General features: G+C 41.4%; 1 pseudogene; it reads right to left on the bottom strand.

Annotated features, from left to right (window-relative positions):
• Window positions 1-7,247: 7,247 nt before the first annotated feature.
• Window positions 7,248-11,329, bottom strand: LOC122341376 (annotated as a pseudogene).
• Window positions 11,330-15,436: the final 4,107 nt, after the last annotated feature.

The following is a 15,436-nucleotide window of genomic DNA, read 5'->3' on the forward strand; positions in this document are numbered from 1 at the left end:
GGATATGTGCCACATGCGCGGGTACGCGTTGCAGTCTGTGTATGATGTCACTGTCTGAAGCATCTCTGCAGCCAAGCTGGGCAGGAGAGGGACCAGTCTCACGTGAACCAGGAAACCCAGTCATGACTGTGTCTGCAAAGTGAAGACTGATGATGGCGAAGGTGCGATTCCATCATGATCGCCCTCACCACGGACTGATGTCCAAATCCTACAAAAACGAGCAATAAAAACCATTTGTACTTTTCAAATCATGTCACGACTATGGATTAGAAAGGTCATTTTTCCACACCACCGATCATCTGTCAGCCTTAGTGACCGGAACAACATACCTGCGATGTCCGTGCGAGAGCTCCAAGAACTCTTCAATGTCCTGGAGAGTTGCTGCCTCCAGGCGGTCAAAGACCAGTTCTATCAGCTGTGTTGTTCAGCGCTCCAGAGTGTAGTGTCAGTTGAGCCACTTGGAGAGCGCCAGGAGGTCCAAGGACTCAAACTTGAAGAGAAAACAACTAATTTTTGGGTAAACGGCTATGCGGTTGCTCCAGCATGTTGACGGGTGCAGTAAGTATTTAGCGCCGGGCGGCTCTCTTTACGCTGTCGGCTTCCGCGCTGAGGACACGTGCAGGTCTTGGTAATCCACGAGATGGAGAATCATAAAGCTCTCTCGCTGCGCTACAAAAGCCGACCAACAGCTTGAGCCTGTAGCGTGACGCAAAGAAATGACTCATCAACACACAAATTCACTCACAACCGTGAGAGCAGCTTCACACAAAAGACGGAAGGTGCAGCACCCAACCCTAGTCGAACCATTCCATGTGGGTTGCTGCTGTAGCCTAACATGACTGGGGCTGGCTCCTGCTGCCTTAGCGAAGTAATCTGGTCAAAGACGAAGCTGCTCAGAGCACGGATGCTACAGTGGACAGATGGAGAGAAAAGGTCAGGATGCAGCCACGCATATATTTCACCAGCCACTAAACATAGCGCAGAAACGCTCTATTGGGCGCCGGAGAAAGTGCTATGTACTGCATGCCACGCTGTCTGCAATGTCGGAGGAGGGATACGACACGACGCTGCACGCGCTGCAGTCTGTGTATGATGTCACTGTCTGAAGCATCTCTGCAGCCGCTTGGCAGGAGGACTCAGTCTCACGCAAACCAGGAAACCCAGTCGTGGATCAGGAAGTCAAAAGTGAAGACTGATGATGGCGAAGGTGCGATTCATCATGACGCCCTCACCACGGACTGATGTCCAAATCCTACAAAAACGAGCAATAAAACCATTTGCACTTTCTAAATCATGTCACGACTCATGGATTGAAAGGTCATTTTCCACACCACCAATCATCTGCCGCTTTAGTGACCGGAACATACCTAAAAGCCATCAATAGAGCTTTGAAATTGATAGTCACCATGGTAACAGCTCAATTTTAATATCCGAGGTGACAACTGGTTGAACGCTTTTAGTTATTGAACAAATTCTTCATTTTAAAAGGTATCCACTAGGGCAGGGAAATTGTGGCAGGAGAATTTGTTTTTGTTTTTTTTTTTACAAAACAGTTCAAAGCATTAAGCATCAACATTCGACAATAACGGTCATTCGCACCATTTAACATGCAGAGTATTTCTCCTGCAGGCTTAGATTTCAAACAATTAAATGTTCCCCACCTACATTTAATTAGGTAATGACTTTTCTATAGTCTTTGCTTATTCAGCCAATAGCAAGGCAGATACTCAGTTGGATTTAATAATGGTGTCTTGTATCTGGGAGAAATAAAGATGAATAAATGAGGTATTTAAATCGCTACTACACTTTAAAAAGGGAAAGAGACAGAAACTCTGGGTTTACCTAAGAACATCTGCTCCCGACCAGGCACGATCACAACGGGTTTAGTTTCATTTATTATCGGAAACAAAAACTCAGATTTCGCTTTTTTGGGGTTAGTAGACTAAAACCCACTTTCTGGAATACATCCCAGAAGTAACTTATCTTCATAAATAACTGAAACCACGCTTTTCTGAGATGCCTTTATTGTGCATTTTGGAAATCCAGTGACACTGACATGCACAGAATCACACCCTGTTCTCCTCATTTCTCCCAAGTCTATAAAGGAGGAAGTACCTCAACTTCTTGCAATCTTAATTTAAAACAGAGAGATCAAGAGAAAAAAACGGAAAGAGAAATAATTGCTGCGCCCACAAACAACATGCATTCTGGGGTCTTGGGAGGGGACGAAGGACGACGTCACACGGCTAAAAACAATAAGAGGACATTAAAGCATGATCCGCTTCACTGGTCCACTGTGAGCTGTCTGTCAGATATCTGTTCAACTATGTCACGCCCTGAGAAAATCACAGAAACGGTCAATGAAAGAAACAAACGCCGATACTTAAACTGTCCTGCTATGTCATAAAAGAAGATCGCTGCTTAAATATCTGAATGGAAGGGCTTCTTTCCGCATTTTATAGTGTAATCTTTTCATTTAATCATTTTCATGTACGTGTCCTCTTCTCTAAAAATGTGCTGTTCTAGGATAAACTAGGCCTTAGGAGCCGGGCGCCTGTCGGATCTCTTCGCGGTAAAATGACATATCTGCAGCAGTTGATTGGTCCAGAAGAAGCTTTTTAATTCTTCCCTCGCTGCACTAGCAGAACGCTTCCTATACAAAAGCATTAAGATAAAAATCCACTAGCACACAGGTGCTGGGATTTAAATAGTGCATGTTTTATATGAACAAAAGAATGTGTGTACCTCTTCCTGGCCCTCCTGCCACATCGCGGCACGCACAGGTTTAGGGCGCCAACCGCGTCCTCGCACGCGTCTTCCCTTCCCCTCTCCTCCACCTTCTCCTTCTGCTCAAAGCTTTATCTTCACCTTCACTGAACGAGCTAAAAACACCACTAATGACTCAAACTATCTGAGCTGCACTATACAAAGTATTTTCCCTTACGGTGTCAGAATGGTCATTTCATACTCACATTCAGACTCTGATCCTTCATCTACCTCGCCCTCTTCCTCCCCGCTCTCTTCTCCTCGGCCTCTCTTTCTCGACCTTCTGCCGCACGCCTGGTGAACACAGACTGCAGCACGACAGAGTCTTCAGAGATCTGAAATATTGCGACCATTCAACCATCAAACGCCACAACCTACAAACAATATCCAAATGCAAAGGTTTAACAATGAAACTAAATATTACCAGTGATCCCTCCAGGCAAAGGTCCAGCGCTGGCTCTGACAGAGAAGTACTGACATCTTTCCAGGTCATTCAGAGTACGGTAATATGACTCCCAATGCCCCTGGGAGAAAAAAAGGAGTAAAGATTCAACACTATTTACTAATACATCATGTTCCGCAATGCAATCAGAGTAAAGCAGTCACAAAAAAAAAGATCACTATTATTTATTATTAATACAGCCCTAAATTCCTATATTTTCATATTATTATTATTATTATTATAATAATAGCAGCTCCAAGTTACACCTTAAACACTATTATTATTATTGAGTGCATATTTAGTGTATTTTCAAATAGTGTTGGTACAATGTCGCAGCATTTACAAGTTAATCACTTAAAAGAAGAAACAACAACAACAACAAAAAAAATGGACAAACCTTGATCTTCCTAAAGTCCACAGGTTTGCAATGGTTCGCACATTCTGGCAGCTCTTACGTGGACGGGCAGTTGAATAAACACTCACTCAGTTGTCTACCATTTCCTGGAGAAGAAAACAAATAAACTCACAAATGTGTATCTAATCTATATTAAATGAAACAAAAATCATCACTATAAGACTGAAAGATTACATTTCACTATTTTGAATAAGAATAAGAGGAAAACTTTGGCATGTAATAAAAATCACCTGCCTTTTAGAGAGCACTTGCAAAACTTTTTTCCTCTACTTCTGTGATTTAATTGTGAAACATTATATTCGTGAATAGAAACTTTTTTTAAACACTATTTGTGAGTGTCAAAATATTACATGCACGTTTCATGATCCTAATTTTTGCTTGCTCAAAATTAAACCAAAATCACTGTGGATTCAAACTGGCCTATAGTGTAATATAAGGGCCAGAGAAGATGATTGAGTGACTAACCCATCCTTGTATTTGATCACGTGCATCCACAATCTTCTTCATCTTCTTGGTGAGCGGGAGGGTTAGGGCAAGAGTTTTTCGGCAGGAGGACGGCCTCTGCTTTCTTTGGTTTACTATCGCTATCTTTGACCTGCTCCCCGCTTGGAGCTGTGTGGCTGGGCCTGGAAGGTCACAACGCGTCGCGCTTTCCTCTTCCGGTTGCTCTGTAGCGCACCTCTTCTTCAATCTCATCCAGAAGTGCCTCTCAATGGCCTGAAAAGCAGTGAAACACGCTAACCCCGCTGGCCTCGTCATGTAACCAAATGTTCAACACAAAGCAGTGCTTTCATCTTACCTTCAGCCATTGTTTCTCTGTAGGAGTCGCTGTAGTCCACTTTTCTTTGACGGAGTCGTCGTAACATCTTCTCCTCCTCTCTTCGCAGGTGAGCCTCACTTCTGGCAACGCCCTTCATGATCCAGGTGGGCAGCTCACTCCCATCAGCCGGGCTCATGCTGGCTGCGAGCCTCTTCCCGACGGGCGGCGATCCACATGCTGGACCTAAAAGGAATACAGGAAAATTAAGAGTCAAACAAAACAAAGAGCACCGATTTAATGAAACTTAAGCAATTAGGGTTGCTACCATGAAGTGATCGAACTCTTCCTCGCTCTAGCGATCATCTGGATTAACAGCCCTGTCATTGCCTGGCACCATCTTCCTGAGATACGTAAAAGCAACGGTGAGCAAATATTATCAACACGCAGTATATTAATCCAGCAAATATTAACTTGGCTGCAGGCAGAGGCAAATCTGCACTCATCCTGCTCTTCGTGGCTCCAGGATGGCCTGGCAGGAAAGCTCTGCGCCGTGGCTGACGACTTCTGGTCGAATACACGCCTGGATGACCTTCTGGTCCACGCTCAGTTTGTATTTGCAGCGGCCAGATCTTTCTCCTCCACTGCTGTTCATTTCTGGTGCACAGACGCATAGCACACGACCTCGCTCTGCCGCCCGACACGATGGGCGCGATCCTGGGCCTGCAGATCCTGCAGAGATCGAGAAAGAAGTGTTTAGAAATAAAATAAGGGAAAAGAGGCCAAGTGACACTGCAACGCAGCAATAAGAATGGTGATGAATCACAAGAAACCTAAGCTGCTTAATATTACTGAAACGTTGCACATTCTATTCTATAGAAACCTTTTCTCATTTAACAAATGTTCATGGTATTTAGTTTTACTTGTTATATTGTACTAAAGCTTGTATGGTAACACTTACAACAAGGTTCCATTTGTAAAAAGTTTATATTATAATTCTTAGGATACATTTCTACAAACGCTACAATATTTATTCTATGTTTCCAGCATACAAACCCCAAAACATTACATTTTACATTCTATTCAGTGATTTGCAAAGATTCTCTTCACACTATTCTATAATACACTTACAATCTATATATTATAAAACGCATTAACAAATTAACATTCAATTATACACTATATTCTACAATCATTTTAAATTTCATTTGTACAATATAATTTAAAGATTGACATTTCACAATACTTCATACTAGACTCAATTCTGCAATTAATTTAATTAACATAACATGCATTCTATTCCTCAATGATTCTAGTTCTATAAATCATTTTATGCTTTTTCTCTGTCTACAATAAAGAGAGTGGGATTTGTGGAATAAGCCACTACATGAATCTTTCATCACAGTTTGTTCTTTATTGACAGCAGTATATTAAAGGACAGTATTGTACCTGGTGAGGGTTCCAGTCGCTGTCAAAGATGATAACAGTGTCAAAGGACTGCAGGTTCAGCCTCAGACTGCTCTGCATCAGCAAGAAGATAAAGTACTGGAAAGGATGGATTCACAAAGCTCCTTCAGCAACATGCCACGCATCCTCAGCCTTGGTGGTTCCCAGACAAAATAACAAACGTTATCATGCTGGAACCGGTCAGTGATTGGTAGTTTTGAATTAGTGGTCAACCAATATATCAAAGACAGGGTTTTTCTGTTTGGCCGAGCATGCTCAAGAAGGGACTTTTATTCTGACAGCACATTATAATTTGTTTTCGCTTGCTACTGCATTCAGCAAATCTGAATGACTAATGATCATGAATCCACAGAACGCATGCTGGTCGGTCCGCTTGAATTGTGTGCTGCATGAATAGGTTCAGCTTACTGGAGATGCGCAAAACAAACTGATTTCAAATTATGCATCTGCATAATGCATCAGGAAATTCATGTCATGTATAAAGGAGTGTTACTACCCAGAATGCCAGTTGTTCAGTATTTAATTCCATTTAGTTATAATTTTATTAAATATTTATAAAAAAATCAGTTCAGCATGTTTATACTTTTAGTCCAAGTTCAAATTATTTAAATGTTCTTAAATATTAATTAAATACAATAGTATCCAAGGACATAAAACATCTTCCTAAAACTCTTCATTCTGTGTGAAAGCAGGCTGAAGCAACTCACCGTCCAAGCGCAGGCATTTGAAGGCGGTAGGCAAAGTAATCCTCCACATGATACGTGAGCAGGTCATCTGACAGAAGAGCAAGAATTTGTGGTTGGTGGCGCCGGAGCCTTCCGGCAGGATACGGTCCAGCAGCTCACAAATCTCACTGGAGGCACGGTACAAATCAGGTTCAAAGAGAACCTATATGCATAGGTTACTAAGAGGAAAATCAAATGAGAACTTAAAAGTAGTTATGAAAACGTTTTTTGTGATCAATGTACTCCCCTGAACGGATGCCCAGTGAAACCTAAATGCTCAGAGAAAGATTCCCAAAAAAACGAAACCAATAATTATAAAATATACAAAACACATAGCAATGCACCCAGTAGATAAATGGACAGAATATAAATGACCAAGTGTGAGGACTATGTAAAACAAAACAAATGATCACCTCAATGTGCTGGAACATGTATGTGGTTGCAAATCTCCTCAGCTGCATAATAGTGTTCATCAGAGTCTTAGTGTCACTTTTACCCTGTAACAAATACAAAGATGATATTACATGCATCCACAGAAACACACACACACACACACTCACTCTTGATGTAACTGATTCTTCTCACCTTTCTTGTCTTTCTCAGAGCCATCGGTGAGCAAAACTCTTTAGCCTGCATGTGTCTAAAGCACTCTGAAGAGCGACATGTCGCGACGGATCACGTGACCCACCTGAACACAAGAAAACAGAAAGTTACATTTCCAATGTTAAAAAGACCGTGAGGCAAAGTGTATGGTAAAGTGTCATTTCAGCAGAAAATATATAAATAATGCTTTTTTTCAACTAATTAAATCAGCATATTATTTGCAAAAACTTTATATTTAAAGAATATTGAAAAAAGTAAAAGTTACACATACAAAAAAAAAAAAAAACATTTACACACACAAACACAGCCACTCTTTGATTGAAGTGGGAGAAAAGTAAAATAAAAATACAATAATAATAATAATTTATTGATTTTTTTGGCCGAAAAAGTTTAAACATAAATCAGACCTTTTCGGCAGCGCCTCCACTTTTCTGAGTCTCCTGAGCAGGAAGGGGCGGAGCACTTGTGCAGACGCACCTGGATGATCAGAATGGCTCTTCTTCGCTCAGGTCCACTTTTTAGAACAGGAAGGTTTAAATGATTATGCATTAATAGAGCAGAAATGACATGCAGCATTTCATTTTATCGTATTCTGTCTGAAATGCCAGCACTACTAAATGTTTGGCACCTTCTTCCGTCAGCGGCAAACGGAGCTGAACCACTGCTCGAAGGTGCTGCAACTGGAAGATGGTGGGCAACAGGAAGGAGCAGCGCCTACAGTCTGGGAGCTTGTTTGCAGCTGTGTGTCGGGTGAGCAGCAGACGCCGGGCGCCAGGTAGCGTGGTTCAACACTCCTGAGTCAGTTTTGCAGTGGTGCATCTTCTCATACGGTGGCTCATTCACTCATCATGTACTTCCAACGGAGCTGAAAAAAAAAAAAGGGAGGAGTACTAAACTGCTGCTGTTCATAGTCAAGATTTTTTACATTCAGAATTTTCCTAAACTACTTTTTCCATGTTGCTGTAAGAGGACCAGCATACATACACACTGCACAGTTTGGGGAGTGACATCCACACATAAATGCGAACTCAATTTCTCAAAAACCGACAGGGAATATCTATAACAATAACGGTGTAAAGTGGACTAGAGAATTTGAGAGGCATGTCTAGTAATTGAATTCTGCACTCCAGGCCTGGGCAGGTTTGTACCTGGCCAGCACTTGCTTGTCTTTGATGAGGTACTACAAGTGGTGACTAGCACGTTGAACTGAAAGTCACATGCAATATTGGAAACACAAAAGAATGATGAGCAGGGAGAGAGAGTCTGAGATGAAAACAAGACAAGAAATTTGAGCTACAACTTAATATCTTCAGTAACAGTTTTATTACTTAGCACCATTTCATTCATACCCAATGCTATTTTATTTCAATACTGTTTACTGCATGAATTAATCAAGCAATCACCTTATAAGAAACTTTCACCACAGACGAGCCCACTATCAAACTCAGACACCCAGTTCGACAGAGTCCTGTTAGAAAACAAATCTTTATCAATACATATCACACTAATTATGTATATATATATATATATATATATATAATATACACTGTAATATACCAAACATAATAGATTTTTAAAAATGATGTCGATAAACAATGCTATGAAGGCTGTGAGAGGGACTGCATAATATATATATACAAATAAAATCAATATATGCAGTATGTTTAGAGCCGCTATTGAATCGTGACTAAAAAAAAAAAAATTGTAGGTGTTGTGAGCATGGCACAGTGTGCAGGCTTAAAATTTCATAATATGTGCTTGTTCTGACAGTAAATTAAATTATTAAGAAAACTGTATCATGAGCTGTATGTGTGTAAATACACAAATCTGCTGAAATAAGTTTCATGGTTTATTGGCAAATGTAATAATATTGTAATTTATAATTGTACCATAATTATAAACATACACTTGCTTTTTCCCCTTTTATAGTATAATAGTAGTCTTAAAATACATTTTACTTTTTTTTTTTTTTTTTTTATAATAAAAATAATATTTTTTTATTTTGTCACATGGAATGGGCTAAAAATTTTGGAAATCCCGGGCTGCTACAACCTTAGGTAAAAAGAAACTTAAAAGTAAACGTGGTTCAGCCCTAGTGCTGGACGATTCACAAAAAAAACAAAAGCTGAATACATTGCATATGCCAGTAGGCAAAAGGCTATGCAGGTGAGGTTTGTTTAGGGCTGAGCTAAACTCTGCAGGGCATGCAGAACCAACTCTACCTGCCCCTGGTATGTGCACATGTTCGTGCAAGAAAACCACCCCAATCATTGTAAATGATTCTTTCCTAACATTTATGGCATCTAATAAAACTCTCTGAATTTTGCATACTGCAAACGTAAATGCCATCCTGTCAGTTTGTCCAGTGTGGTGCAGCTCTAGTGCAGAGAGAGGAAAAGCACTCACCAGTGGGGGATGGCGATTAGAAGGGTCCGTTGAGGCGTTGTACTCATGAGGTAGGTATGAGTGCAATGGTCTGGATGGTTTTTCCCAAACCCATTTCATCAGCCAGAATGCCATTTAAGCATATTATACAGAGACACCAGCCACTCCAGACCTTTGATCTGCAGATGAGACAGACACTGTGAACGCTGCCTTAACAAATCTGATGAGTCTCACAAAGACTTTGAGGTGAAGTTCGCTTGGGCTGTACCTGGTACTGTTTGAGCTGTCCGCTTATTAAATGTTTGGACTGCCTGTCCACCTTCTCTGTGACTTGCACACGCGAGTATCGTACCGCAGACCCCAACGACGCTGCATTATCATATTCATCGTCAACATCCTGCTTGGCATGTCTGTTAAAGACATCATAGATATTACCATCAACACCACAACAGAATAAACATAATCCCAAGGAGGATCAGTGATGACAGCATCTGGATGTAGTAGAAGAAAAAAACTCTACTCAATGATGTGACGTATGCCCACCTCAGAAACATCCTCACTGTCTGGATCCGTACAATCTTCTTCCTCTGTTAGCCTGGAGATGGCTGAGGCTCCTCCCTCCTCCTTACAAAGAATTTTAAGTACACAACTATAATGAAATGTAAATATCTTGAGACATTGGTCCACTATTAATATTTAAACATATTAAATAAATGTAGGTTATGTAAGTATATAATTCAAACTATCAGACAACTACCTAAATGTACATAATGACTAAAATGGGTTATGAACAAAATAATTAGATAATTGTGTAATTTGCAAAAATATTAACAAATTAATAGGATGCTGTAAATATAAAATGCACACTATAAGGTTCAGTCAAACACATTTTACAGGCATAACATTAAATCATGAACGGTTCAAATGCTTGGATTTTTGGACATTCTATTTTGCATAAAGACCAAGATTTGTTATGTTATCGCAAGTGCATGTAGTGCCCTTGCAGAGCACAGTGTTCATGGGCAGCCATACTCCTCCTTCCTGTGAGCCGCTTATCTTCACTATCAGACCACAATACCTCGTATCTACAGAACAAAAGAGCATTTGACGCTTACAAACATCTTTGAACCTGCTTTGATATATGTAAATAATAAAGACATTGTTGCACATGCTGCTCCTCCTCCTCTGTGAATAAATACACTGAGAATAGTACTGCGCCTCACCCACCCAGGATTCATCTCCAGCCAGGCTTCCAGTTGTCCAGCTTTAGAGTTAGCCCATGCCGGGTGAGGATCTTCCACTGTCCACGTGAATCACCTTCACCGGTAGGTCACTCATTTGACTGGTCTCATCCAGAGGCTACAATACAACACAAATGTTATAGTATTAGATTAGATTACACTACAACTGTTTGTACAATTTACAAATTAAGCACTTATACACTAGTAGTACTGCAAATCAGACTCACTGAAGCCAGATCTACAGCCCCCAAACAGAGTTCCAGAGCTAGATATCGTTCCTTAGTAGCTTAAGACGGTGCCTGTAGCCAAACATCTCACCTCCATCTGACCAAAGCAGGAGCCCACCTCAGCATTCTCTGGCTTCTGGGAGAAAGCATAAAGATAAACACTTCAGACAACTCGACTTAGATTCACAGAAATTCTTCCCAATCCAGTGCATCTCATCACCTTTTTCTTCTTCTTCTTCTTGTCTTCAGGGCCTGGATCAACAGAGCTCTGACAAGCTCTGTGAGGCTGGCCACATATCATCTGTCTGCTGCAGCAAGTAAGCCAGACGCTTGTCTTCTTCTGATCGACCAGCTTCCCTGCATCCTCTCATCTCTCAGCCTGAAAGAAGAAACGCACAAAAACATTTTAGACATGTGTGCTCAGAAAAATATGTCCACCAGTTTAAATGGTTACGCTAAGTTCAGCATCTCACCATCAGCCTCTCACTCTCCTCGAGGCGCCATTCTCCTTCTTCTGCTCTCTCGGTACATGCAGTATGTGGCTACGGCTTTGGCCAACTTCTGAATCTTTGCGTGAGGGTTACATATTCCTTGAAGTCTTTGCATGCTGCAGGATGCTGTTGAGATACTCCTAAGAACGCACAAGAGAACAGAGCGCGGTCTGCTCACAACACCCAGTCATTCAAACCTGAACTATTTACAAGTGTGAGACAGCATTTCACGTGGTTTGAAAAGCAGCCAGAATGATGGCTACCTGGATGTTTCCTGACGGGCGCTTACGCCTGTCACTTCTGCTGTTTCTCCAGCTCTCTGTGTGATACCAGCCGCAGGACTGTCTCTGCTGCGCTTGTGGCCTTGCTGCCTGTGCCAGCCCCAGCCGCATCACGCCTCATGCAACTAGCAACCTCCTGACGGAGCTGCTGAGAAGGACGAAATATGGGTCAAAACATCATTAAAACATAGCAAGGCTGAAGACACCTACAAACATCGCTCATATGAATATTAATAAACTAAATAAACTTGGAAAGTAGCAAACAATAAATCTAACTTAATTTAATAATTAGGAATTCTTGTAGATGCAAGACATACCTGTCTCTGGAAGTTCAGGAGCCAAGTGCCTGAGTCACTGTTGGCTTTGGTCTCAAGTTCCAGCCAGAGATCCTGAAGGTTCTCCAGCCCTGAATAATGGCGAGCAATAATGCAGCCTGCAACCTGACAGATGGAAAGAGCAACGCCAATGGTTGGTAAAAGGGTGTAAAAAGGTAATGAGGTTTCAAGAGAGGTTTACTCAAACATCAATGTTATCTCTTTTCCTCATCCTACCTGTACTCTCCGGAGGATCTCCCACTGGGTCCAGGCCCCGGGTTTCTGGATGGGTGTGATGCGGTTCTGTTTCTGATGAAGCACCATGGGTGGCTGGGCTGGTTGTCCTGAGACTGGCCCGAGGGGCATGACGGGTGAAGCGCTTGAGAACTGAAGGTGGTGCTGAGACGGGGCGACCTGTGGGCTGAGTGAGTGTATCACTCTGTGGGGCACTGCAGGGGCAGTATCTACCATAGGCCCTGGGATTACAAAGATGTGGTAAAACATGACTCTCATGCATGAATACAATAAAGCAATATTGGAATTGATAATTGGTAGTGATTTTTATTGTCTACACAATTTACTGACCTTCAGGCCAGGATTTAGTGTGGTCCATTGGTGGGTTGTCCCTGAAGGCCTGGAGGACCTTCCAGAAGGTCCTGGAGGAGGCATGTTTGGTCCGACTCATTCCTGCAATATTACAAAAGATTATTTCTCAAGACAATTTATGAGATTTTCTACAATTTTTTTTTTTTATTCAGAATATTTAGTACTGAGCATTATTGATTAAATAATATGCAGCAAATCTACTGAAAATAATACAAAGAAAAAGGATCCTAAAAACTCCTAATGTCCTCCAATTTCAAATGTGGTGCTTATTTCCCAGCATTTCAGGAGTTGAATTTAAGACATCGCCACCTTGTGGTCTATTGCAGCTGGGTCCCACAACCGGGCCTCCTGCTCCTTTGTCCTGAGGCAGGGGCATGCTGGGCATCCCTGGCTGCACACCTGCATGGGCCTGCTTTTCCTGCACCGCCATCTGAGACAGGTAGAGCTTCGGCTCGCACCAGCATCTTATAGGCCATGATCTGTGCCCGCAGCTACTAGGTGAAGCTGGTTTTGGTTAAAAGGAGAGGGCCCACCAAAGCACCACCAGGTCCTCCCGCTTGGAGGTCCTCCGCTGGGTCCTGCACCTGCAACACCACCGCACTCCGCCCGATTCTGCTGACCCATGGCTCATGGATCACCACCCTCCATGGCACCAGGACCGGAGGGCATCATGGAAGACGGAGGGCCGCAGCAGGTACCGATCAGTAAGGTTCAGAAACTACCTAGAGGAGAGGCAAACCCAAAAATAAAAAAGGAAGAAGAATTTAAATTTTTATATTTTCAAAAGAAATGTACAAAAATGTTGGGACAGGATAATAGCAAAATGAATACTTAAGTTTAAAGGCTGCACAATTAATCGCAATTGCAGTTACATAATCAAAGCGTATAATTAATCAATTAAAAATCCACTTATTTTATTCCTGTGTGCTTAAGATGTGTTCTTTTTGCTTTTTTGCATGTTATTATCTTAAGTGGTTTTGTGATGGTTTTAGTTTAATTTAGTATAGCACTATAATGCTATGTATATTATATTATGTATAATTTTATTATTTTATTTAAAGGAGAAACCAACCGATGTATAGTCTACATTTTAGTCTTTAACACAGAAGACATATTTCCAGCTGTTTGTATATACGCGGTTGCTTCAAGCAATGGAGTAAATGGTATCAAAGTAAACTTTACACTACTACCTGTAATTTCAAGAGAATAATCAATGCAGCCTCATTTAACAGGAGGAGCAATAAAACAGCAATGCAAAGGTTGCAGGAATCAAAGAAAAATCTCTCAAAGATTTAAAAGGATACCAAATTTTACTAACAAGGTAAAAATGTACCAAGTTGAACTACTAAATATAAATGTGCAAATAAATTACAGGACTGCACAAATAATAAGTTTCAAAAGGGTAACCCTGATCGCCCAACATCTCTGTCTGTATGGAAACAAGCGCGCAGCCCCAGAGGAGAAACAAAGCAATGCACATCAAAGGAAACGAGCAAACAGGTTGATGGCTTTATACCCAGACTAAACAGTTTATTTAGGCCATCTGTCTTCCTCCATAACAGACACAGAGCTCGTGAAACATCTGTATCTCTTATATTTCACACATGTACAAAATATCATAGCTAGAATGAGAGAAGGACAGGACAGAATGACAGAAGGGACCGATAGAACAGGAGAGAGAAAAAGAAATAAAAGATCAAAATAATGATAAATCAAATAGATATAAATGATAAACAGAAATAAAACAGACAAATAAAGCTATGTAGCACAACATACAATGGTAATTCAGTACTTTATATAAAAAGTGAAATAAATTAATAAGAGACAAAAAAATCTAGACCTTAAATCAATAAATCTTGTTTGTTTTCACAAAAACATGTAAACAAAAAGTACAGGATTTTTTGGAAACAAAGCTAAATACTTAGATTTTAAAAATGTTAAAAATAAGAAAATCTTTTCTTATTTAAGAATTTCAAATATTTTAACGGAAAACAAGACAAAAATCTAGAAAATAATTTTTGCATTGAAAGAGAGAACAAAAAAAAAAGTTATAGAGTTATAAAGTAACAGACGGATACAAGAAACAGGAGAGAAGAACGGAATGGCAAGCAATAGACAAAATTACAGATAGACAGAGATACAATACAGATACAACAGACTCAACAGCTAGATCCCAAGAAAACAAACACAACAACAGCACATACCTTGAGAGTGTTGGTCCAGGACTGGGCGGAGGTCCCATGTCAGCTGTGGCCACCCTTCTGCCTCATGCCCATACCCTCATTTGACCGCAGCGCTGATCTTCAGGGAATGCCTTTTCATGCATGCCTTCCATGGGCTGCAAACACAGAATAAAGGATGACTCAAGACACTATCCAAACACTAGTATAGAAACATAAACATAAGCAAACCACAAATCGTCAGACGATATTGATCAAAGCAGACAGTACCTGCACCTGGTGCATGTTGTCCTGGGGTAACCTGAGGGGCCCTGTGAGGTAGTGGGTGTCCTGAGGAGGGGGCCCAGGGCTGGGGGGCCCATCATGCCAAGTGAGGCAGAGCCAGGCGAGGGTCCAGGACTCAGGGCCCCTAACATGGCCTCTCTGGAGACGGCTCCAGGGCCCGGGTGGAAGGCCCGGCCGAGGGTCCGCCTGGGCGGTGGGTCAGGGTGGACATCTCAAGCAGAGCCGAAGAAGTGAGAGGCAGGAGAGGTTCT

This window comes from Puntigrus tetrazona, chromosome 3 (genome assembly GCF_018831695.1).
Source record: "Puntigrus tetrazona isolate hp1 chromosome 3, ASM1883169v1, whole genome shotgun sequence".
Taxonomy (NCBI): Eukaryota; Metazoa; Chordata; class Actinopteri; order Cypriniformes; family Cyprinidae; genus Puntigrus; species Puntigrus tetrazona.